The following is a 24102-nucleotide window of genomic DNA, read 5'->3' on the forward strand; positions in this document are numbered from 1 at the left end:
GTTCTGGGTGGTCCAAATTCAGCACACCCCTGTCCCTCTCCAACCTCCTTTCTCTGTCTTCCCCACCCTAACAGGAAGCTTTGGGCTCATTCTCCCCATTCTGTTGGGAGGAGGGGTGGCCAGGACTTGAAGCTCTATACAATCTAAGGCACCGCTGTGCTATATATAGCTCCAGGGAGCTGAGGGCCAGGACAGGGGAGAGAGGGCCAGCAGCTCTTTTGCCTTGAGCTAAGGAGTGCTGTGAGGGAGGCGATGCTGAAGAATGAACTGGATAAGGAACAGAAGATCTGAGTTGGGCCTGGAATGGGGAGGACCCAGACTGAAGGGCTGGAGGAATCACAGGAGAGAAAACACTAGGCCATATATAGTAGTGTCTCAGGGACTTGAGGTGCAAAGAGTGGGGGGAACAGAAACAAGCTGGGGCAGTGGAAGTTTCCAGACAACATGGCTAGACTGAGGCACCCTCTAGAAAGTGCCCGGGGTAGAGAGGGTAAGACATCCTCCCCCTAAAAGCAGGCACTGGCTTCCAAGGACACCCCAAGAGTCATGGGCCTGGGACCAGGAAAGTGCCTTTGGTACCTCTTATCTTTCTGGGGAGACTATGCACGTATTTAAAAAGCTCCGGGGAGGGGCGCCTGGGTGGCTCAGTCGGTTAAGCGGCGGACTTCGGCTCAGGTCATGATCTCACGGTCCGTGAGTTCGAGCCCCACGTCGGGCTCTGTGCTGACAGCTCAGAGCCTGGAGCCTGTTTCAGATTCTGTGTCTCCCTCTCTCTGCCCCTCCCCCGTTCATGCTCTGTCTCTCTCTGTCTCAAAAATAAATAAACGTTAAAAAAAAATTTTTTTTTTTTTAAATAAAAAGCTCCGGGGAGCTCCTAGCTGGCTCAGTCAGGGTCTTGAGTTCAATCCGCATTTTGGGTATGGGGCCTGCTTACAAAGGTGAAATCGGGGCGCCTGGGTGGCTCAGTCAGTTAAGCCTCCACCTCTTGTTTACTGCTCAAGGTCGTGTTCTCACGGTACTGAGATGGAACCCGGGTCAAGCTCCACACGCTGAGCCTGGAGCCTGCTCCGAATGCTCTCTCTGCCCTTCCTCTGCACGCATGCTCTCTTCTCTCTCAAAATAAATAAACAAATAAATAAAATGTTTTTTGGTTTTTTTTTTTAAAGGTAAAATCTTAAAAAGCTCCTAAGAGGGTGGATATAGCGACTGGAAGGCTGCATCTGACTGTAGTGAGGCTGACATAGAATCACATCTTGTGAAGGACCAATTTGGAGCTGTGTATTTATACACACCTGTCTCAGATGACAAATGGATGCTCCAGAGATGGGAAACGTTTTGCTAAGATCCTTATGTTGCATGCTTTTGAATACCCAAATTACCTGGCTTCCTCTAAAGAACACTGTGGGAAGGAGCTAATGCCTTTTGGAGCCTACGAGGATTACGCACTTTACATATTTTACTTAATCCTCACAACAATCCCAACAGATGGATCTCATCCCCATTTAACAGATGAAGAAACCACGGCTCAGAGAGCAAGTAAATGACTGACCCATCCAACCAATAATGTTAACCACTATAGACCACTTTCCAGTGGAAAACTAACATATCAAGGAATAATGTGACTTCGTGTACAGTTCTCTCTCTCTCTTTTCTTTTCTTTTTTTTTTTTTTAACATTTATTCATTTTTGAGAGACAGAAAGCACGAGCAGGGGAGGGGCAGAGCGTGAGGGACACAGAATCGGAAGCAGGCTCCTGGCTCTGAGCTGTCAACACAGAGCCCTATGTGGGGTTCAAACTCACAGACCCCGCGGGATCATGACCTGAACTCAAGTTTAATCGACTGAGCCACCCGGGGCGCCCCCCTCTTTCTCTTTTTTTCAATGTTTATTTTTGAGAGAGAAGGCGACAGAAGATCCAAAGTGTCCTCTGCACCAACAGCAGCAAGCCCAATGCAGGCCTTGAACTCACGAACGGAGAGATTATGATCTGAGCCGAAGTCGGACGGACACTCAACCAACTGTGCCACCCAGGTGCCCCCATGTACATTTCACCATCGCATTCTCACACCATCTTAGAAATAAGAGTAAACAAGTGCAAAGAGCTGGGCAGAGCGAACTTGCAGAAATTCAATGACTGTGCAGCTACCCCACTCCTTCTCACCAACACAGACTAGCTCCTGCCCCAGCACCCTGCATTTTAGGTGCATCCAAAAGTCCTTGCCTGGTGGATGGTACCGGAACGGGACCTCTCCCACCTCCCCCCTCTCTCCTCCCTCCCCCAGCTCCTGCACACTTCACTTATTCTTCATTTGCAAGTAAATTGACCTTAATTTAAAATTCTGCATTAATACACAGGAACTGCTAACTGGGCTCAGGGAACGGGCTGTGGGGGTCTCATCTGATGTGGGAAACAAAGGCAGAAGGAAATGGCAGATAAAAATAAATTTCCTTATAACCTGTAGCCCGTTGACAAATAACTTGAGGCTGGCAGGGTAAAACATTTCTCCAGGAACTCCCTACTATCTTACCGTGAAGGCTTCCCTTGAGGGAAAAACAACCTTAGCTTGACAAAACCCTACCTCTCTGAGCCTTTGCTTCCCATCCCCCAGGACACGAGAATCTACTCTGAGTTTACTGGCCAAGTGGGGACCCTGGAAAATGTGTAATGGAAATAGTGACACACTGCAGTCTTCAAGTTGACCCTACGGTTCCCAAACCACAGAGCCCCAGGGTGACTCTCAAGTTTTCAGACTGGATTTTGATCCTTTCCTGCCTGGGCCCCATGTGAATAAAAGGTGATGCGGTTCTCACAGCACCCGGCTCCATTCCTCTCTGCCAGAGGCTTGGAAACCAGACCCATTTCCCTGTTTGAAGCTTGAGGCTTTTTTTCCTTCCCTCCAGTAGCCTGCCTTTTTGTGCTAGCCATGGCAAGCTTTCAATCACTCACTCTTCACTCTGCATATACTTGCTAAGCACCTACTATGTGCTGAGCTCTGGTCCAGAAACTGAGAGGCAGGCAGTGGTCCTGCCCTCAGAAAACTCACATTCTAATAGCTGCCCTGGTTTGCTCCAGACCCTGGTGACTCCCTGGATCAGAGATCCCCTTGATGTGGGAAACAAAGACAAATGAAAAATTAAATTTTCTTACTGCCTACAGCCCATTGGCAAGGCCTTGAACAGTCAGTGACCTTCCTCTGGGGGCTCAGCTGCCTCGATGATGACACTTTGCTAAGGGCAAAGGGAATCTTAGCTTAACATTTCCACCCCCCCACCCCCCACCCCAGGATCCTGTAGGTCTACTTTAACATATAAAAATTCCTTTGGGGGGCAACTGGGTGGCTCAGTCGGTTAGTGTCTCACTTTGGCTCAGGTCATGATCTCATGTTTCATGAGTTTGAGCCCCGCATCAGGCTCTGTGCTGACAGCTCAGAGCCTCGAGCCTGCCTTGGGTTCTGTGTCTCCCTCTCTTTCTGCCTCTCCCCCACTTGCACTCTGTGTGTGTGTGTGTCTCAAAAATAATTAAGCATTAAAAAAGAAATTAAAAGTTCCTTTGGAAACTTCCTTTATCTCTACTCCCCCACCTCCTGCCACCAAGATATATGTTAGCAATCATACTCCAACCTTACGGCCCCCTGATATACATCTGAAGGGTTTCATGACTGAGGTTTTAAGAAACAGTAATAAATGACCATTTCCTAACAGCAGTTAGCCCCTCAAGGTCCTGGAAAACTTGTTTCCAAAATACCTTAGAGGGTTACTCTATCCCTAACTGCCTCCCAACCTGAAGGTATATAATCAGTTACCTGTCACAACCCCAGTGCAGCTCTTTCTGCCCACAGTCCTGTCCCGTGCTTTAATAAAATCACCATTTTGCACTGAAGACCTCTCAAGAATTCTTTCTTGGCTATCAGCTTCAAACCCCAACACTTCAAACCACATCACTTTGGCTCGGGTTTCTGGCCTCAGTTTCCCACCTATAACTGAATTAAGAGATGTTACTAGCTGGCAAAGTGATAGAAGAGAGAAGAATTTTATTTCTGTTTTGTTTAGTTTTGTTTTCTAACTATCCAGAGGTAAAACAGCTTAGCTTCCTTGGGTCTCATTATTTCCACCTTTAAAAGGTTTCTCTACCAGAAGAGACAGGGCTACAGGTTTGGTAGTAAGGTAACAAATATAGAAAGGGTATTGTTCTGGGGCGCCTGGGTGGCTCAGTCGGTTGAGCATCCGACTTCAGCTCAGGTCATGATCTCACAGTTCATGAGTTCGAGCCCCGGGTCGGGCTCTGTGCTGACAGCTCAGAACCTGGACCCTGCTTCAGGTTCTGTATCTCCCTCTCTCTCTCTCTGCTCCTCCCCTGCTCACATGCTGTCTCTCTCTCAAAAAGAAAGAAAGAAAGAAAGAAAGAAAGAAAGAAAGGGTATTGTTCCAAATCTCCATGAAGAATGGGCAATGCTAAAAGGTAGGAAGCCTTCCTCAGCAGTTTCATCCATGAATTTATAGGATAATAATACCTAATGAACATTTAATATATATTATTTATACACAATATATAATACATGCTTATTCACATATTATTTTATATACAATATATACATATATAAGTGTTTTTATGTTCATTCATTTATTTTGAGAGAGAGAGAGAGCGAGTGAGCAAGCAGGGGAGAAGCAGAGAATCTCACGTAGGCTCTGCATTGCCACACAGAGCCCGACACCAAAATCAAGACTTGGACGTTAACTAGATAAGCCACACAGTGCCCCTATAATCAAATGTCTTAACACACTTTATAAATGTATAAATGTTTTTTATGTTTATTTATTTATTTGACAGAGACAGAGAGAGAGAGAGAGAGAAAGAGGGAGGGGCAGAGAGAGAGGGAGAGAGAGAATCCCAAACAGGCTCCGAGCTGTCAGTGCAGAGCCAGACTAGAGGCTCAGTCTCACAAAATGTGAGATCCTGACCTCAGCCAAAATCAAGAGTTGGACGCTTAACTGACTGAGCCACCTAGGTGCCCCATATTTTAATATAGCACTTTAAAGGTTATTATTGAAGTCTTACTATGCCACGAAGAAGTGCACGATCAAATGTGTACGGCTCAGATGTGAACACTGAACACATTTGTGTATTTAGCATCCTGATCTAGAACAGGACCAGTCCCCCAGAAGCTCCCTCATGCTCCCGGGTGCCTATCCTTCCCCCAAGGTAACCACTATCCTTACTCCTAACAGCACAGAATACTTTGGGCTGTTTCTGAACTTTATATAAATGGAAAGTTTTGTGAGATTCCTCTATCTCGTGTGTGATTGTAGATTGTTCATTCTTATTGCCGCATAAGGGATCATTGTGTGAATATAACATTTTATCTATCCTTTGTACAGTTGTTGGACACTTGGGGTGGTTTCCAGCACAAATAGTGCCGCTATGAATACTTTAATACATGTACCTGGGCAAACATTTGTATATATTTCTGTGGAATTTCCATGGAACTGCAGAATCATAGTGTATTCATATGTTCAGCTTTAGCAGATAATTGCCATTTTCCAAAGCGATTTGTTCCAATGTATAGTCGCACTAGCAGGATGTTAGTTTTAATATTTCAATCAGCTTATACAGTGATGTCTCTTGCGTTTAGTTTGACATGTTCTTTTATCGTATTTTCCTATATTTACAGGGTCGTTACACTTGTCATTTTAAATTCATTTGTAGAGAGGTAATGTGGTAATGAAGGGGCCTGGGGACGACTGAGGCATGGAAAGTGGAGGCAGAGGGCAGGGCAGGGTGGGGAGGAGAACATTACCAAGCAGGTAATGAAATGGACTCAAGCAGTTAAGTTGAAATAAACAAATATTACTCAGAAGTAGCTGCCCAATGAACCTAGAGGCTCAAAGGGAGCAATTTTTTTCTTTCACTAGAGAGAAGCCAAAAATCTGGATTTAAAAATTTTGGCAGTTAAATCATACTTTCAGAAAACGTGCTGGCCAAACAACTTTGGTCAGTGGGCCAGATGCCCAGCCCTCTGGACCAGCCGTTAGTTCCGGCCTGGCTTGAGAGGTGGGAGCGTTTGACCTGTCACCTCATTTGTTAGAGCTTAATCTCCTCTCTGGTCAAAAGAGTAAAATGGAAGCCTGTCCTTTTGTACAGTGACGGTCAAAGGAGATAACTCAGGAGTACAGGAGTCGTCGAACACTATACAAAGTACTCTCCTTAGTACGCCTTCGGTCGTCACGCATGGACTCGCTGTCCTTAAAGCATTTGAATTTTCAGATTCCTTGGAGCAAGTTTAAGACTGGAGATTCCCATGCAAATCTCCCGAAGGTCCTTTGAATGGGATCCTGCTGGGATGCAAGGGGTTAAGAGGAAATGGCCTATTAGGGTCTCGCTAATCTGAGAAGTCCAGGACCTCAAAAGTATCCAGAGCGCCACTAAAAGCCACGACGCAGAGCTAGGATGGTAAACCCGACGAGGGCCCGGAGGAGCAGAACCTAGAACGGGGCATCAGCATCCTGATGTGTCACACTGGACCCAGGCCTCGGCGGAGCGCACGGAAGACAACTCCCCAGCTCGCAGGACCAACCTAAAATGCCCAGGTAAGGCGTGTCCTCACGGCGCCGTTAGTAGCCCGCCCAAGTGAGGCACTGCGCGCCGGGGGACTGCCGTCCCGAGAACCAAGCGGGAGGAATGAATTGTGCGGGAGGCGAGGTCTGCGCCCACCCGGGTCCGGACTCCACGCGGGTGGCACCCACACGCTCTGCACCTCCGGGACCGCCCGGGAGCGCGCGAGGGCCCGACCGCAGAAAGTTGGGACGCTCGCGCCGCCGCCCGCGCGCTCCGGGGCGCCCCCTCCCACCCGAGCGCCACGTGCCGCGCGCCCCCTGCTCCCAGGCCGCGGCGGGACGCCCCCGCCCCCACCGCGGCGCGTAGTGCGCAGGCGCCTCCCCGCGGGTCCGGGCGGCGGGAGCGGGAGGCGGCGGCGGGAGCGGGTTCGGCCTCGGCTGGAGACTGAGGCGAGGGCGGCGGCGGCGGCGAGAGTTGGAGGAGAGGCGCGGGTGGCGGCGAAGGCGATGGCGACGCGGGGCACATGAGGCGGCGGCCGGCGGGACGGGCCGAGGCCCGGCGGAGGAGGCGGCTCCGGGGGAACACGCCGCCCGGTGAGGGGCGGCCGCAGGGCCGGCTGAGAAGCGGGCAAGGGGCGGGGCCGGGGGGGGGCGGGAGAACTTATGGGGAGGCCGGAGAAGGGGCGGGGGGACGCGGGGGATGGGGGTCCCGGGAAGAGTGCGGTGGGAGGGGGTGCTGCCGAGACTTCCCGCCGATCCCGGAGGGGCGTCTGCCCCGCGGCCCGCCGCTGCCCCCGTCGCGCCCTCCCCCTTTGTCCCTGGGCGCGCGGTTCCCAAATTGGGAGGGAAACGGCCCGGGGGTGGGCCAGGGCGGCGGCGGCCGCGTCGGGCGGGCGGGGAGCCCGGAGGACCCCGGGCGCGCACTTGGGCGGCGCTCGGCGGTGCTCGCAACTCCTCGGGGCGGTTAGGGGCGCAGGGCCGCGCCGGGGCCGCCCCTCGCCGCCGGGGCGCTTCGCGGGCTGGTCTTTGTCTCCCGACGCTCGGTGCCTGACATCTCTTCGGGCGGCGTGCGGTTCGTTTGACTCTTTCCTCTAACACCGCTGCCGGGACTCCTGCCTCCCATCAGTGTTTCAGACAGGATTTAGTTCGAGGGCTGGAAGGAGGGAAACGGGGGGCGGGGGGGAAATGGCGCGGTCGCCTCTTGATGAACATGTTTCCTTTACTTAAAATGTTTTTTTTTCCACTTCGTGAAACTTTGGACGACTTGTTTTGTTTTCCCCTCGATCTCCAGATTCAAAATTAAGAGAAGGCGCTAAAGCTGTGATTGTGGCCAATTGTGTGGTTGGTGGCTGCGTTTGGAGCTGAGTTGAAAGGATTTACGTGAATGTGTGGTTTAGAATTTGCGTTTTTTCCCCTCTTCCCCTGCGATTGTTTCAAAGAGTGGGATTCGTTTTTCTTTGCGAAGCGGGCGAGTTTGGATTATCATTTGAAGGAGTATTTGTTGCTTGAGAACCTGCAGTGGTACAGATTTCATTGTGCTCACGCTTTATTTTGTTAGCCTGAAGACTGCACTTTGTGGAATCGAGTAAATCGAGTTAGAGTAAGTTCTGAATTAGCCTTATCTTGTGCCTGGGTAGTCCAAAATTATTATACGTTCCTGTTGTGTATACTTTCAAGTGAGTATGTGTGAAAGCTCTTTAAAAATCAGGTTGTATAAATGAAAGGGGTTTTAATTCTGATAAACGGAGAACAGTGTATCTCAAATACATCACATATGTATAGAAAAGGGGTTTAATAATGCAATTTAGGGATCAAATTCTTTACCCCCTAAAGAGAGTTTAGGTATTCAGATTAAGAATGCGGAAAATTAAAAATAAATAAATAAATAAATAAATAAATAAAATTTAAAAAAAGCATTCAGAAAAATAAGCTTAATTCCAGAGCTCCTGACTAAATACACTGTGAATTGTGGTTCGTTTCCTGGAGTTTTTGTTGGTTTTATTTTTTGGAACTTAGTATGGTATATTACAGTTGCTTTGGATTTCTTACGTGCTATGTGATGGGAGAATTCAAGAAACATGAACTGACTCTTCTGGGTAAAATGTAATAAGCTGTGGTAAACAAATCTGCATCATTGTGTTGGCCAGGTCTTTGTGAGCAGAGTGTTGTAATTAAAAGACATTTTGAAGAGAATACATAGGAGCTATATGGAAGTTCTCTCTTTTTCACTTGTCCTGATTTGTAATGGTTTAATATTATATACTACTTGTCTTAAACTGTTGTGCACTTTTCCAAAGCATTGCAGACATCCTTTCTAAAAGTCAACGCTTTTAGCTTCTTTAGAGGTTGTGTGACTTCAGAATTGGTTTTCCATCTGTGCTAGACCACAATTCTCTGAAACAGGAGCAGAGGACCCAGTACCTTTCTAGTCCGTTAACGAAGGTAGAATTGACTTTTAGTCTTCAATCCAAAGGATTTAAGAAATTAACATATCTTCAACATAACAATTTGACTTAACTACTGTTACCCCTTAACTTTTTTGTCCTTCTTTTAATTATTTGTATAAATTAGCCAAAGGGAAGGGATGGAGGGTCTGCCTCTGATTAGCCACACACCTCCCACCTTAGCTCCAGGCTCTCCTGTCAATTCAGTAATTGGGATTCTAGAATACAAAATAGGTAATTAAAATCCGGAGTATCATTCTCTTAATAAATGGATGGTTTGTTCCATGCCTAATTCAATGCAGAGATGAGTTCCAAAAAGCTGGGGTTTTTTTATTTGAAGTTTGTTCACATTTCAAAATAAATGAGAGGTGTTCCCTTTTTAAAATTATGAGTCTGAATAGTTAGTGCAACTGGAAGCATATTTATTTTTTTCTGAATTGGTGCTTTTTTTTTTTTTTACTTGCAAATGTATTTACTTATTTTTATTAATTGATGCTTTGCTTGTAGCATAGAAACGTGCGGCTCCTATCAGAAATATTGGATAGAAATTTAGGCAAAGAGGGGTGCCTCAGTGGCTCAGTCTGTTGAGTGTCCTACTTCGGCTCAGGTCATGATCTCACAGTTCGTGGGTTCGAGCCCCATGTCGGGTTCTGTGCTGACAGCTCAGAGCATGGAGCCCGCTTCAGATGTTATGTCTCTCCCTCTCTTCCCCTCCCCTGCTGATGCTCATTCTCACTTTGTCTCTCAACAGTAAATAAAAATGTTAAAATTAAAAAAAAAAATTTAGGCAAAGAAAAATGGGATTACGTTTTTTTGTAGACCATTTGAGAATACATACGATAACAGATCTTAGCTGATACCATTAACCTGAAACTTAACAGTTCTGAACTGTTATCAGCTAAGTGCCAACAATTTTCATACATACTACTGCAACTGATGAGTTTAGTTTTTGTGGAAGTAAGGATCTATTAAGTCTGAGCATTGCTGTTTTCTACAGGTCTTTAGAATGAATGACTTAGAGGGGCGCCTGGGTGGCTCAGTCAGTTAAGCATCTGACTTTGGCTCAGGTCATGATCTCACAGTTTGTGAGTTCGAGTCTCACGTTGAGTTCGAGCCTCACGTTGAGCTCTGTGCTGACAGCTCAGAGCCTGGAGCCTGCTTCAGTTTCTGTGTCTCCCCCTCTCTCTGCCCCTCCCCTGCTCACGCTCTGTGTCTCAATAACAAATAAATTTAAAAAATTATTAGAATGAATGACTAGACAGGCAGTACTGGCTGGCATATGGTGGTAGTACATTCTTGAGTCTCTCCAACATTGCAGGAGTTGACAGCCCTCAAGTTTGATATTTAGACCTGTATGTGTAATGTGTTGCCCAAAGCAGTTTTTTTCCCCTAAGGATGAGATCTCTTTGCAGATAGCATTTTATTTCTGAAGAAGAGAAGTGTTCTGTGGAATGAGTAGAGCCCTCAGTTAAAGCTGGTTTTTTTGAAGCTGTAGTGCATGTAGCACCAGCACAATTTGGACAAAAGTACTCTGGTGGCCATTCATTATTCTAGTGAACTTCTTTTTTTCTTCTTTCATTCAAGTATTTATGTTAGGCACTGAACTAGGTGCTGAAGATGAATACTATGTGGGTTTTGCTCTCAGAATGTTTATATTTTGAGCACTTTGAATTTAACATGCTGAAAGGTTTAGCAATTTGGAAATTATCTAAAATCTTTGGAACAAAAGAAACGTATAGGATTTTGGAGTAAGTTTTTTTATTTTTTTCTTTTATAGAAATGGAATAAACTTCACACATCCTCATTACCCTCTTATCTCTAACTCATTCAAGACTCATACTTACAGAGATTATTTTCGTCTACATCTTTGTATGATTTATCAGTTTTGACTGAATTTATTGTTACTTAACAGTGTTACAACATTCCTTTTGGGAATGTTCAGAATAAAGTAGATCTGGACTTCTATTTTTATGGAATTCCCTTTGACTCATTCTTGGACCTCAGATTCCTAATTGCCCATTTCAGAATAGGTGTTTATTTGGATTCAGAAATGTCCTTTCTGAAGTACTCTTTTCTCTTGGGTTCTGATTTTCCTTCCTTGTTCTCTGGCTATTCAGGTTTTCCCCCCATCCTCTTCTACCAGATCTTTAATTGATGGTTTCTCTCAAGTCTTGATCCTCTAATCTAATCTGTTCTGTGGCTTCAGTTACTCCCAAATTTTTGCCTGTAGTTCAAACTTATTTTCTGATCCCAGCTGCCTACTCAACGTCTCCACTTAACCACTCTCAGAGGTACTTTGAATTGAGTTGCCCAGATTGACCTGTTGATCTTGGCTCCAAAGCTAGATCTTCATTGTACCATTTCATTAAATGGCTCTATCAGCAACTTACTGAGGCTCAACTCTTGCGATTTCTCTTTACTTTTAGTCTCCCCATCCTAGTCTAGGCAGGCCACCTTGTCCTAAGACTGTTAGAGTCAATTATAAATGGTCTTTCCTCATTCACTCTTGTTTTTAAAGGGGGTCAGTAATATGGGATATTAATACAGAAAAAGTAGTAAGTAATACTACAATAAATACTTAACCACCTTGCAGCTTAGGAAGTAAAACATTACCACTACAGTTGGGGTCTTCTGTGTTTCCTTACCTGCTTGCATCTTCCTTCTTCCAGCCTCCATTGTGGGCCTCCTTACCAGAGATAATCACCAGTTGAATTTATTGTTCCTTTGCATTTCTTTATACTGTTACTACATATAGTATGTAACCTAAGCAGTATATGCTCATCTACTCTTCTCACAGCAGTTAGAATTATCTTTATAAAACAAATTTAGTCAAGTCACTTACCCGAAAACTTCTGTTTTCCCTTTAATCTTCATTTAACCAGATGTGATCTGGCCTTGCCTACTTCTCCAGCATCGTTTCTTTGTACTTTTTTGTTATGAATGGTCTAGCTTGCTGACTTTTTCCCCCCATTCCTTAAAGGTTCAAAGCTGACCCAAGGACTTTGTACATGCTGTAGCTAATTCTTCTGTCTGGAAAGCAGCTCCTCAGTTCTTCAGAATATGCTTAAATATCAATTTGGGGATAAATCTTTTCTGATAATCCTAGATTTGTGTAGGGAACTCAATGTACTCTGCACTTTTATAGGATTTATCACAGTTTTAATTAATTATTTGTATGATGCCTATTTCACCATTAGACTCTTCTGTATATTCCATAAAATCAGAAGTAATAATCTATCTTGGGTAGCCAAGTAGTATCACAACACCTAGCTTATAGCTTATAGTTCATTTCTGTATTCAACAATTATTTGAGTGCTTTCTAATTTCTTTTTTAATTATAATTGCTGATTGTAGTAAAGTAACTTCTGACAAAGCTCTTGTTCTTCTAATTAGAAGCCTCATTATTGTATGTTGTTTTTTGCATTATTAGTCTAATAGGCCAATATAGTGCTAGTTCCTTGGTAAAACTTACTTTTGTAAACTTACTAATAGCCATGGCCTGAGCAATCTTCAGCAGTTTTATTTATTTATTTGTTTATTAATATAATTTATTGTCAAATTATTTAGCAGTTTTAATAGACCAAAAATACAGTGGTCACTAATGGTATAATGTACACAAAGGGAGCTCTTGCCACCCCAGAAAATAATCCTAGCCGGTTTAGGCAGACTGTCAGATGTAATAAAGAACTTGAAGATTAGTTTTTTTCTTTGACATCCTATACCTAGTTCTGATTTTCATTTCTTCCTGGGCCAAGGGTCAGTATAATTAATGTCCCAAGACACTAGGACAGTTCTACATTAAGGCCAATGTCAACAGTTTTATACTTGAGAATTTCACTTTGTTGACTTTTTTTGGAGTAGGTAATACATTATGTAGCATAAAATCTGAAAGGTATAAAAGGATTTGCGGTGAAAAGTAAGTCTTCTCTTCGTACTCAGTCACTCATTTTTTTTTTCTGCTGAAGCAATTATTATTTACCTTTTTTTGGGAATTCTTCTAGAGGTACCCATACATTCAGTATGTCCCTACACACATACATAAATGGTAGCATACTATACACACTGTTCTTTAGCCTGCATCATTCACTAATGTATCTCAGTTTATTTCATATCATTAGAAATAGAGCTGTCTCATACTTTTTGCCTATCAGATGTACTGTAATGTCTTTACCCAGTCCCTTCCTGATAGACTTTTAAATTCTTTCCAGCACATTATCAGCAGTGCTGCAGTGAATATTCTTGTACATTATTTTCTATGTCTGTGAGTGTTATTTGTTAGATAAACATTGAGAATTGGCATTCTGGCTCAAAAAGTATGGGATTCATGTACCAGTTCACCCCACCACTTGTAGTAAAGCACAAAGAATGACTTTATACATCCTTCCTTGCCAATAACCTGTTAGCAATCCTTATCTCTTTCCAGGTGGATAAATATAAAATGATATATTGGTGTAGTTTTAATTTGTGAATCTTTAATTACAAGTGATATTAAATGTCTTCTCATGTTATTAAAAACCATTAATATGTTTCTGAGACCTCCATATCCATTGCATTTTTTCTATTGAATGGTCTTTTTATTTTTGATCTGTTAGAATTATGTGTTAGAGAAATTAACCTTTTACTCAGAATTGCAAATCATTTTAATTATTCAGTATATCTTTTTTTTTAAAGTGTATTTGTTTTGAGAGAAAGAATCCCAGGCAGGCTCTGCAGTTGTCAGCGCGCACTTATCAGCATGGAGCCTGATGTGGGGCTTGAACTCTTGAACCCGTGAGAGCAAGACCTAAGTTGAAGTCAGGAGTCTGACGCTTAACTGACTGAGCCACCCAGGTGCCCTACCTTTCAGTATATTTTTTGAGTTGTTTACAGTATTTTTTTTTGTTTTCCAAAAATTGTATTTTGTATAATTGAATTTGTCATTTCTTTCATTTGACTTCTAGGTTTTATATCATTTTAGAAGTCTTCTCTACTCAGTTAAGAAAAAAATAGGGGCGCCTGGGTGGCTCAGTCAGTTAAGCGTCCAACTTCGGCTCAGGTCATGATCTCGCGGTCCGTGAGTTCGAGCCCCACGTCGGGCTCTGTGCTGACCGCTCAGAGCCTGGAACCTGTTTCAGATTCTGTGTTTCCCTCTCTCTCTGACCCTCCCCCATTCATGCTCTGTCTCTCTCTGTCTCAAAAATAAATAAACGTTAAAAAAAAATTTAAAAAAAAAGAAAAAAATGGCCATGGCTTTGTCTAACTTTGTTTTGTTTTTAATTTTAGATCCTTGATTCATCTGGAATTTAAAGATCCAACTTCTAGGGGTGCCTGGGTGGCTCAGTTGGTTAAGCGTCCGACTTCAGCTCAGGTCATGATCTCACGGTTTGTGGGTCATTCCCCGTGTTGGGCTCTGTGCTGACGGCTTGGAACCTGGACCCTGCTTCACATTCTGTGTCTCCCTCTCTCTGCCCCTGCCCTGCTCGTGCGCTCTCTCTCTCAAAGATAAATAAATACACAAAAAAAGTTTAAAAAAATAAATAAATAAAGGTCCAACTTCTAATTTTTTTCAGATAGCTACCCATAGTAATTCATTATAATTTATTGAATATTCCATCATTTTTCCATTTGTTGGAAATGTCACCTTATCATACATTAAATGTCCAGATGTATTTTGATCTTTTGGACTTTCTATTCTGTTACATTCATTCTATTGATCTGTTGATCTTTTTGCCAATTTCACCTTTTAAATTATTAGAACTTTATAATGCATATCTAGAGAAGCTTGTATGCTCTCCTTACTCTTTCAGAAAGTTCTCTACCATTCTTACTATTTGTTTTTTAACATTAAATTTATTCATTCATTCATTCATTTAAGTTTATTTTATAAAGTAATCTAGAGGCGCCTGGGTGGTTCAGTCAGTTAAGCGTCCAACTCTTGATTTCAGCTCAGGTCATGATCCCAGGGTTGTGGGATGGAGCCCTGCATCTGCCTCTGCACTGAGCCTGGGGCCTGCTTGGGATTCTCTCTTTCCCTGTGCCCCTCTCCCCTGCTCATGTGCACTCTATCTCAAAAAAATAGTAAATTAAAAAATAACAATAATAATAAAGTAATCTCTACACCCAGTGTGGAGCTTGAACTCACAATCCCCAGATCAAGAATCTCATGCTCCTCCAACTGAGCCAGCCAGGTGCCCTTTCATGTTAATTTAGAATCAGTTTGTCTGGTTCCTAAGAAATCCTTTTGGCATTGTATTTTAGATTGCATTACATTTTAGATCAATTTAGGGAGAACTAATATCTTAAGATGGCTTTTGTATCCAAGAACATGGAATGTTTTGTCCTAAGAATTTAAGTTTTTGGTGTTCCTTGGCAGTAATTTTTAAGTGTTCTTCATTTAAAATCTCTGTTTCTTGTTAGTCTTTTCCTAAGTATTTCACCTATTTGTTGCTATTTTATTATTTAATATTTTTTTAAGTTTATTTTTATTTATTTTGAGAGGGAAAATAGCAAGCAGGGGAGGGCCAGAGAGAGACGGAGACAGAATCCCAAGCAGGCTCTGTGCTGCCAGCACAGAACTCAGTACAGAGCCCAGTGTGGGGCTGCAACTCAGGAACTGTGAGTCTAACTGCAAGATCATGACCTGATCCAAAGTCAAGAGTCAGATGCTTAATCTACTGAGCCACCCAGGCACCCCCTTTTTTTTCCTTAATTTTTATTCATTTATTTATTTTTAATATTTATTTTTGAGAGAGAGACAGAGACGGAGTGTGAGTGGGAGAGAGGCAGAGCGGCAGAGAGAGAGGGAGACACAGAATCCAAAGCAGGCTCCAGGCCTGAGCTGTCAGCACAGAGCCCGACTCGGGGCTTAAACTCATGAACCACGAGGTCATGACCTGGCTGAAGTCAGACACTTAACCAACTGAGCCACCCAGGCTCCCCTCTTTGTTGCTGTTTTATTTATTTATTTATTTAAAAAAATTTTTTTTAATGTTTATTTATTTTTGAGACAGGGAGAGACAGCATGACGGGGGAGGGTCAGAGAGAGAGGGAGACACAAGAATCTGAAACGGGCTCCAGGCTCTGAGCTGTCAGCACAGAGCCTGACGCGGGGCTCGAACTCAATGGACCGCAAGATCATGACCTGAGCCGAAGTCGGATGCTTTAACCGACTGAGCCACCCAGGCGCCCCTCTTTTTTGCTGTTTTAAATGAGAGTTTTCTTCAGTTATATTTATATTGCTTGTATATTATAATCAGCTTTTTCAGTGACTTTATGCGTGGTCTGAAAATAAAATTAAACAGTACACCCACATAGTATAGCAAAAAGATCATTAGGTCCCAAGTTGTATTCTAGGCTTTGCAGCTTATTAGTTGTGTGAGCTTAAGCACATTATCCTGATCTTTAATATCCTCTTAGGTAAAATAAGGATATAGTCTCATACTCAGATATCAAACAATGGGCCACTGCAGAATTATTGAAAGATAACCTTAGAATCCATGCAGGTATTATCTGTGAACTATATAAATAGTGTCTTATCGGGGCGCCTGGGTGGCGCAGTCGGTTAAGCGTCCGACTTCAGCCAGGTCACGATCTCGTGGTCCGTGAGTTCGAGCCCCACGTCAGGCTCTGGGCTGATGGCTCGGAGCCTGGAGCCTGTTTCCGATTCTGTGTCTCCCTCTCTCTCTGCCCCTCCCCCGTTCATGCTCTGTCTCTCTCTGTCCCAAAAATAAATAAAAAACGTTGAAAAAAAAAAAATTTAAAAAAATAGTGTCTTACAAATATATATGACCTTTTCAAATGTATATATAAATAATATTATAAATAAATTACAAGTTTATTTTATTTTTATTTTTATTTTTTTTATTTTTTTTAATTTTTTTTTTCAACGTTTTTATTTATTTTTGGGACAGAGAGAGACAGAGCATGAACGGGGGAGGGGCAGAGAGAGAGGGAGACACAGAATCGGAAACAGGCTCCAGGCTCCGAGCCATCAGCCCAGAGCCTGACGCGGGGCTCGAACTCACGGACCGCGAGATCGTGACCTGGCTGAAGTCGGACGCTTAACCGACTGCGCCACCCAGGCGCCCCTACAAGTTTATTTTAAAACTTTAACAGTTTATAGTAAAGTTTTATCTTTTTGTGTTTTTTCCAAAATCAGATACTATGTGTATCGCCACTATTATATAGGGCTCTAGAAACTCTTGTAATTACTACATAAAGTCTCTCAGACCCTAAAAATGAGGGGCTACTGGCCTAGCTGATCTGTAACATTTCTTTTAACACTAATAGTGTGTGAGCCTATGTAACTGTAACTTAAAAAAATTTTTTTTTAATGTTTATTTTAATTTTGAGAGAGAGAGAGAGAGAGAAAATTGAAGCAGGCTCCAGGCTCCAAGCTGTTAGCACATAGCCCAACCTGAGCCGAAGTCGGAGGCTCAATGGACTGAGCCACCCAGGCGCCCCAAGATAATGATTTTTAAGCTTAAATGTCAAAAGTGTGTTCCTGGGATCTTTCTCTCTCCCTCTTTAAAAAAAAAATTGTTTTTTAATGTTTATTTTTGAGAGAGAGACAGAGTGTGAGTGGAGGAGGGGGGGAAGAGAGGGAGACACAAAATATGAAGCAGGCTCCAGGCTCCGAGCTGTCAGCACAGAGCCTGATGCAGGGCTTTAACTCATGAACTGTGAGATCATGACCTGAGCTGAAGTTGGACGCTCAACTGACTGAGCCACCCAGGTGCCCCTCCCTCTTTTTTTAATAAAAAAAAATTTTTTTTTTTATAAATTTTTTTTTTTCAACGTTTTTTATTTATTTTTGGGACAGAGAGAGACAGAGCATGAACGGGGGAGGGGCAGAGAGAGAGAGGGAGACACAGAATCGGAAACAGGCTCCAGGCTCCGAGCCATCAGCCCAGAGCCTGACGCGGGGCTCGAACTCACGGACCGCGAGATCATGACCTGGCTGAAGTCGGACGCTTAACCGACTGCGCCACCCAGGCGCCCCAATAAAAATTTTATTTTTAAGTAATCTCTACAGCCAACATGGGATTCAAACTCCCAACCCCGAGATCAAGAATTGCATGCTCTTCTAACTGAGCCAGCCAGGCACCCCTTAGGATCTCTTTTTAATAGACCTGAAGAGTAGCCTGTCTAGATTTGTATAGAAAATGCTTTCATGAGAAAAGCCATATAATACTTTCTGAAAGGGGTTTTATTGTTCATGTGTCTAACTCGACTAGCTTGCTTTGACCTTACATTCTAGTTCAGTAGTAGATGTTCATGTTATTCAGAGTAAAAGCTTTGTATATATTTATTGTATGTTGAGCAGGTCAAGCAGATGTGCACTTCTCAGATTGACTTAGGAAAGTTTTTCTTTGAGTTTGGACAAATCGTTAGGAATTGGGAGAGTGTCTCAGAGTGTCTCAGTTCTATTGAATTGTGTATCTGAAGCCATTGTATCCTATTATACTTGAACTCAGAAAAGAAGAGGATGGAAAATGTGTTTATGATTTGAGGTATATCCTGGGAAGGAAACTATATATGCATAGCTTGCAAAGCATTCTACTGAATAGATTTATTTTGGCTACCAGTTAATTATGGTTACTAGTTCAATGAGAAATTTAAATCAGGCTTAGTATGTATGTATGTATGTATGTATGTATGTATGTATGTATGTATTTATTTATTTATTTAGAGAAAGAGAGAGAGAGAGAATCCCACGTGGGCTCCGCACAGTCAGTGCGGAAGTGCAGAGCCTGATGCGGGTCTTGAACCCACAAACTGTGAGATCATATCCTGAGCTGAAACGCTGAACTGACTGAGTCACTCAGGTGCCTGAGAATATTTTTAAAGTAAGCTCTTTGCGTAACATGGCACTCGAACTCACTACTACCTGGAGATCAAGAATAGCACACTCCATAGACTGAGCCAGCCAGGTGCTCCCTGCCCTGCCCTTTAGCATTTTATTTATTTGTTTGTTTTTAAAGTGGATTCATTTATTTTGAGAGAGAGAGAGGAAGAGAGAATCCCAAGCAGGCTCCACACTGTCAGCATGGGCCTGACACATGTCTTGAGCCCATGAATAGTGAGATCATGATCTGAGCTGAAACCAAGAGCCTAACGCTTAACTGACGGAGCCACCCAGGCACCCCAGAAAATGCTCTTTTTAAAAAAAAATGTTTAATTTTGTGAGAGAGAGCAAGCCAGGGAGGAGCAGAGAGAGAGACAAACCCCAAGCAGGCTCCATGCCGTCAGCGCAGAGCCTCATGTGGGCTTGAACCATGAGCCATGAGATTGTGACCTGAGCTCAACCAACTGAGCCACCCAGACACACCCCTACACGCCCTGGAAAATGCTTTTAATAGAAGTTTGTTTCCTACTGGGATCTTAGAGCTTACTTTTTTTTTTTTTTTTAAGTTTATTTTCTACTGGTTTTTATTTATTTTGCCTCAGAACTGTCATTTTTTTTCCTTTGTGGTTTGAAATTACGTAAATATCAGCATGGTTACTCAAAGTAAGGAAATGGAGATGAGATCAGTGCTCAGAATAGTGATCTTTTAAGATTCCAGTTTAGCTAATCTTCAGAGCATTAAAGTAACATGATTTTGGTTTAAATAATTTACCTAGTGTAGTATATTAACATTTAGTATTTTCTCTTGGAAGAAATGTCCCTTGGGTTTGTACTGAATATTATGGGCATATTCTTGTCCCAATAGAAGAATCCTTGATACAAAGTAGAGAAAATTAAGTAGAGTGATTAGGACAGGAAGTAAGAGTTTTATAACATTTTCACATGTCAAATAAACATTTAATAGAACTCACTTATAATGGAGACTGGTAAGTTTTTGGTGGCTACTTTAATAATCATTTTCTAAAATAAAGGTGTCTCTTTCCAAATACTCAGCTCAGATAGTAACCAGCAGGTAGCAATTATAACTATATATTTCAAGGGAATGTTGGATATGTTAATTTTCTGTGTTGCTTCTGGACCATTTTATAGTGAGTTTCTAAAGGAATGAGAGGAGCAACAGTATGATAGTAAGCTGCTATATAAGCCATCATGTCAGAATACTACTCTTTTGGGGCACCTGGCTCGCTCAGGGTGGTGAGTTTGGGCCCCATGTTGGGTGTAGAGATTGCTTAAATAAATAAACTTAAAAGAAAATCTTAAAAAATATACTACCATCTTGTGATACACTCTTACAAATTAAGAATTACCCTCTAGACTCTCTTTTACTCTGGAGTAGAATTTTATATAAGTTCTGTCTTGGACCCCTGTATACAGGGGTGGGTAGTAACTGTATCAATGGCTCTATGAGATCGTTATACTTTTCTGTGATCTATCCATTACTTAATTAGGTCTTTATGAATGTATGCAAAATGAAATTTGTACCCGACCTACTTTTTAAATTTCCCTCAAGGCTTTTGTTGCATAGGAAAGCTTTGCCAACTCCATTATTACATGTTTATTGTAGAAAATACTGAAAAAGCAAATTGAAGAGAAATCGTTCATAGGCCATTGTTAATGTTGATGTATTTCCTTTCAAGCATATTATGTTACTGGAGGTTTTTTGTTTTTTGTCTCTTTACTACATGTGAGCATTTTCCCATATAATGAAATATTCTATTTATTTTAAAAAGTTTATTTATTTTGAGAGAGAGAGAGCGCACGTTCATGCACGTGAGCCTGGGAGGGGCAGAGAGAGGGAGAGAGAGAATCCCGAGTAGGCTTCATGCTTTTCAGCAGAGCCTGATGTGGGGCTCCATCTAACAAACCACAAGATCATGACCTCAACCAAAATCAAGAGTCGGATGCTTAACTGACTGAGCCACCCATGTGCCCCTGAAATACTCTTTGTAAACGGGTCACAAATTGTCAGGGTATATATATTCAGCTATAAGATATCTGGCTCAATATTATTTAAGTTTCTTTTTTTTTCTATTGCTAGCATGAAAGAAAAGGAGACAAGAGTGTAAATTGATACAACTCCCTTTGGAAAAGTACTAACTTATTGAAGCTGACATAACAATTTTGCTTCTAGGTATTCAACAGGAATTCATACATATATTCACCAGAAGACCTATACGGAATGTTCATAGTAGCATTATTCATAATATCCTCAAACTGGAAACTGCTCAAATGCCCATCAGCAGTGGAATGAATAAATTTGTGATATAGTCACACAATGGCAATATAATAAAGCAAAGAGAATGAACAGACTGGAGCTAAATGCAGCAGGATTGGTGACTCTCAACAGATGCTGAACAAAAGCAGTCAGGCACAAAAGAGTATATTCTTTATGATTCTGATACAAGAGAGTCCATTTTGTAGGATTCCATTTATATTTTTTTTTAATTTTTTTTTTTTAATGTTTATTTATTTTTGACAGAGAGAGAGACAGAGCATGAGCAGGGGAGAGGCAGAGAGAGAGGGAGACACAGAATTGAAAGCAGGCTCCAGGCTCTGAGCTGCCAGCACAGAGCCTGATGCGGGGCTAGAACTCACAGACCGCGAGATCATGACCTGAGCCGAAGTCGGACGCTCAACCGACTGAGCCACCCAGGTGCCCCCCATTTATATTAAGCTCAAGAACAGGGTAAACCAGTGGGTCTCAGTGTGGTGTAATATTGTTCCCCAAGGGGCATTTGGCAGTGTCTGGAGGCATCTTTGGTTGCCACAACTGTAAGAGACCAGGGTTGCTTCAGAGCACCCTACAGTGCACACAACTGTCTCATAACAAAGACCTATCCCTGGGCTAAAGTACTCTGTACTGTTAAAGGTAAGGGTGGCGGTTTCCCTTTGGGTAGGAAGGGTGTGATCGTTTTTGATTTTAGTGCTGGTTACATAGGTGTATTCAGTTTGTGAAAGTTCATTGAGCTGCATGCTTCTGTTTATCTTCTGTAGGTATTTTACACTGCAATCAAAAATTTGTATGAAAATCAGACTTCACATAAAAATCCAGGTCAAAGGCATCTTGTTTTCATTTTTTCTTTTCATTTTTTTTTTTTTAACGTTTATTTATTTTTGAGACAGAGAGAGACAGAGCATGAACAGGGGAGGGTCAGAGAGAGGGAGACACAGAATCTGAAACAGGCTCCAGGCTCTGAGCTATCAGCACAGAGCCTGACGCGGGGCTTGAACTCACGGACCGCGAGATCATGACCTGAGCCGAAGTCGGCCGCTTAACCGACTGAGCCACCCAGGCGCCCCTTGTTTTCATTTTTTAACCTTTATTTATTTTTGAGAGACAGTGCGAGCAGGGGAGGGGCATAGAGAGAGGGAGACAGAAACCAAAGCAGACTCCAGGCCCTGAGTGGTCAGCACAGAGTCCGATGTGGGGCTCGACCTCATGAACTGCGAGATCATGTTCTGAGCCAAAGTCAGACGCTTAACCAACTGAGCCACTCAGGCACCCCTCGAAGACTTCTTTTGAAAGATAGGACAGTCTGATAACTCCCATAGTTGTAGCTAATAAGCAGTAGCCGCCCCCCCCCCCCCCCCCCGCCCCACACCCTTTGGTTGGTGCCTGTTTTCCAGGCCCCATTTTCTTGTTTCAGTTACTTGTATCCCCTCACTGGTATCTTAAACAGCTTGAGTGAGATAGAATTCATACACACCATACAGTTTACCTATTTGAAATGTACAATTCAAAAATTTTATTATATTCACAGGGTTGTGTAGCCATCACCACAATTTAATTTTAGAATCTTTTCATTCCTCCAAAAAGAAACCTCATACTTACTAGCAGTCACTCCCTCCCCCCACCCCACCCCACCCCACCATCTCTTTCAGGTCTAGGCAACCACTAGTCTTAGTTTTTGTCATTAAATAATTGTATGCATTTGAATTTTGTGGTCTCTTTTCTAAAACAGGATTTATAGTAGTTATGCAGTATTTCATCATGAAGTTATGTCGTAAATTGTATAAAGTTTATCTTATATTGGGCACTTATTTTAGATAAATTACTAGATGTGGAATTACTGATCAAAGGATATAAACATTTTAAAGTTCCTGATAAATATTAACCACAGTGCCTTCCGGAAAGGTTGTATCAGACTGCCCTCACCATCAGTGGATGATGGTATTTTTTTGCAAATTTTATGTTGTCATATTGGACAACATGTAGTTATATGCAGTCATATTGGAAATGTTACACATTTTTTATTTTGTCTTAGACATGTTCATTCTCCTAGACTGATGATTATTCAGACAGTTGATTTGACCTAAACTCAGGCTGTTTTGGACAAGTGTACCAATATTGTCCTTTTTTACATGAAGACAGTACCACTTAGGATGTGAATGAATGCATTATCCCAGGTTCCCCTTACTTCTCCAGCTGGTTCCTGAAGGTTCTTACATTTAAACAGAGTGGCTTTTTGCCCGCACAAATTGACACTTCAGCTCATAGTGATGTACTTTGTTTCCTTGTTGGTTAATAGAGCCGAGATTTCAAACTACTTTCCACTAGGTTTTATAATTTGACTCACAATAAATTAAATTTTGTGTTTCTCCAATAATGTCCATAGCCAAGACCTCTTTTGAAAACAAGTTGTTTGTGTGTTTGTAATACATAGATTACTGTTTGCTAGTGAGCTGCCATGATGCTTTTGCTTAGAAATTGTCACTAGCTAGTTATTAAACCTCTATTATCGCTCATGCAGAATTAACTTCCACTTAAAGCATTCCAGTTAAACAAAACTTCATTGTAAACCCTTTAATTGATGCCTTGTCTCTGCACATAAAGCAGTCTCATTCAGGAGTGTGAGTCACTAGCACGATTCTTAGTGGATTGCTCAGCTCATGATCTGGGATGCCCAGATAGTTAATACTTTAGAATCATGGTGAGTCAATATTACATTTTTTTAGTTTTATTCAACCATAAATTTTCCGGGGGGATGACTGTTTGGGAAATGCCTTTTTGAAAATTTGACATCTTGTCATTGTTTCATTTCACTGCAGTTACTTCTTTCCTGCTCCTTAGAGTTCTGAATGCCACATAATTTGTTGGTTGTTTTATGAATTTTATTCTGCCTGAGGTTATTTTCATTAAATGTTAATAGGCAAGATCTTAGAAATCATCTGATATTCTCCACTTATTTCACAAATGAAAAAAAAAAAACGGGGTGGGGT

At 42.4% G+C, this 24102-nt stretch overlaps 1 protein-coding gene and 1 long non-coding RNA gene across 6 annotated transcripts in view; both read left to right on the top strand.

Moving 5' to 3' along the window:
- The first annotated feature begins 6401 nt into the window (after nt 1–6401).
- GJC1 (gap junction protein gamma 1) overlaps nt 6402–24102 on the top strand; it is a 39664-nt gene continuing 21963 nt past the window's right edge. For 3 of the 5 annotated variants that reach the window (XM_053892951.1, XM_053892950.1, XM_053892949.1), the window contains exon 1: nt 6950–7146. The gene's annotated coding sequence lies outside the window, so the exon portion shown is untranslated. Of the gene's footprint in view, nt 6586–6949; nt 7147–7453; nt 7625–24102 lie in introns of those variants that run through there. The other 2 variants (XM_019434857.2, XM_019434861.2) reach the window with 2 other exon arrangements.
- The window catches only part of LOC128774256 (uncharacterized), a 113128-nt gene continuing 103219 nt past the window's right edge, over nt 14194–24102 (top strand). The window contains exon 1 of the long non-coding RNA XR_008418793.1: nt 14194–14343. This is a non-coding gene — a long non-coding RNA (uncharacterized LOC128774256). The remainder of the gene's footprint in view (nt 14344–24102) is intronic.

The sequence above is a fragment of the Panthera pardus genome, unplaced genomic scaffold (assembly GCF_024362965.1).
Source record: "Panthera pardus isolate Hobbes unplaced genomic scaffold, ASM2436296v1 HiC_scaffold_3, whole genome shotgun sequence".
Classification (NCBI taxonomy): domain Eukaryota; kingdom Metazoa; phylum Chordata; class Mammalia; order Carnivora; family Felidae; genus Panthera; species Panthera pardus.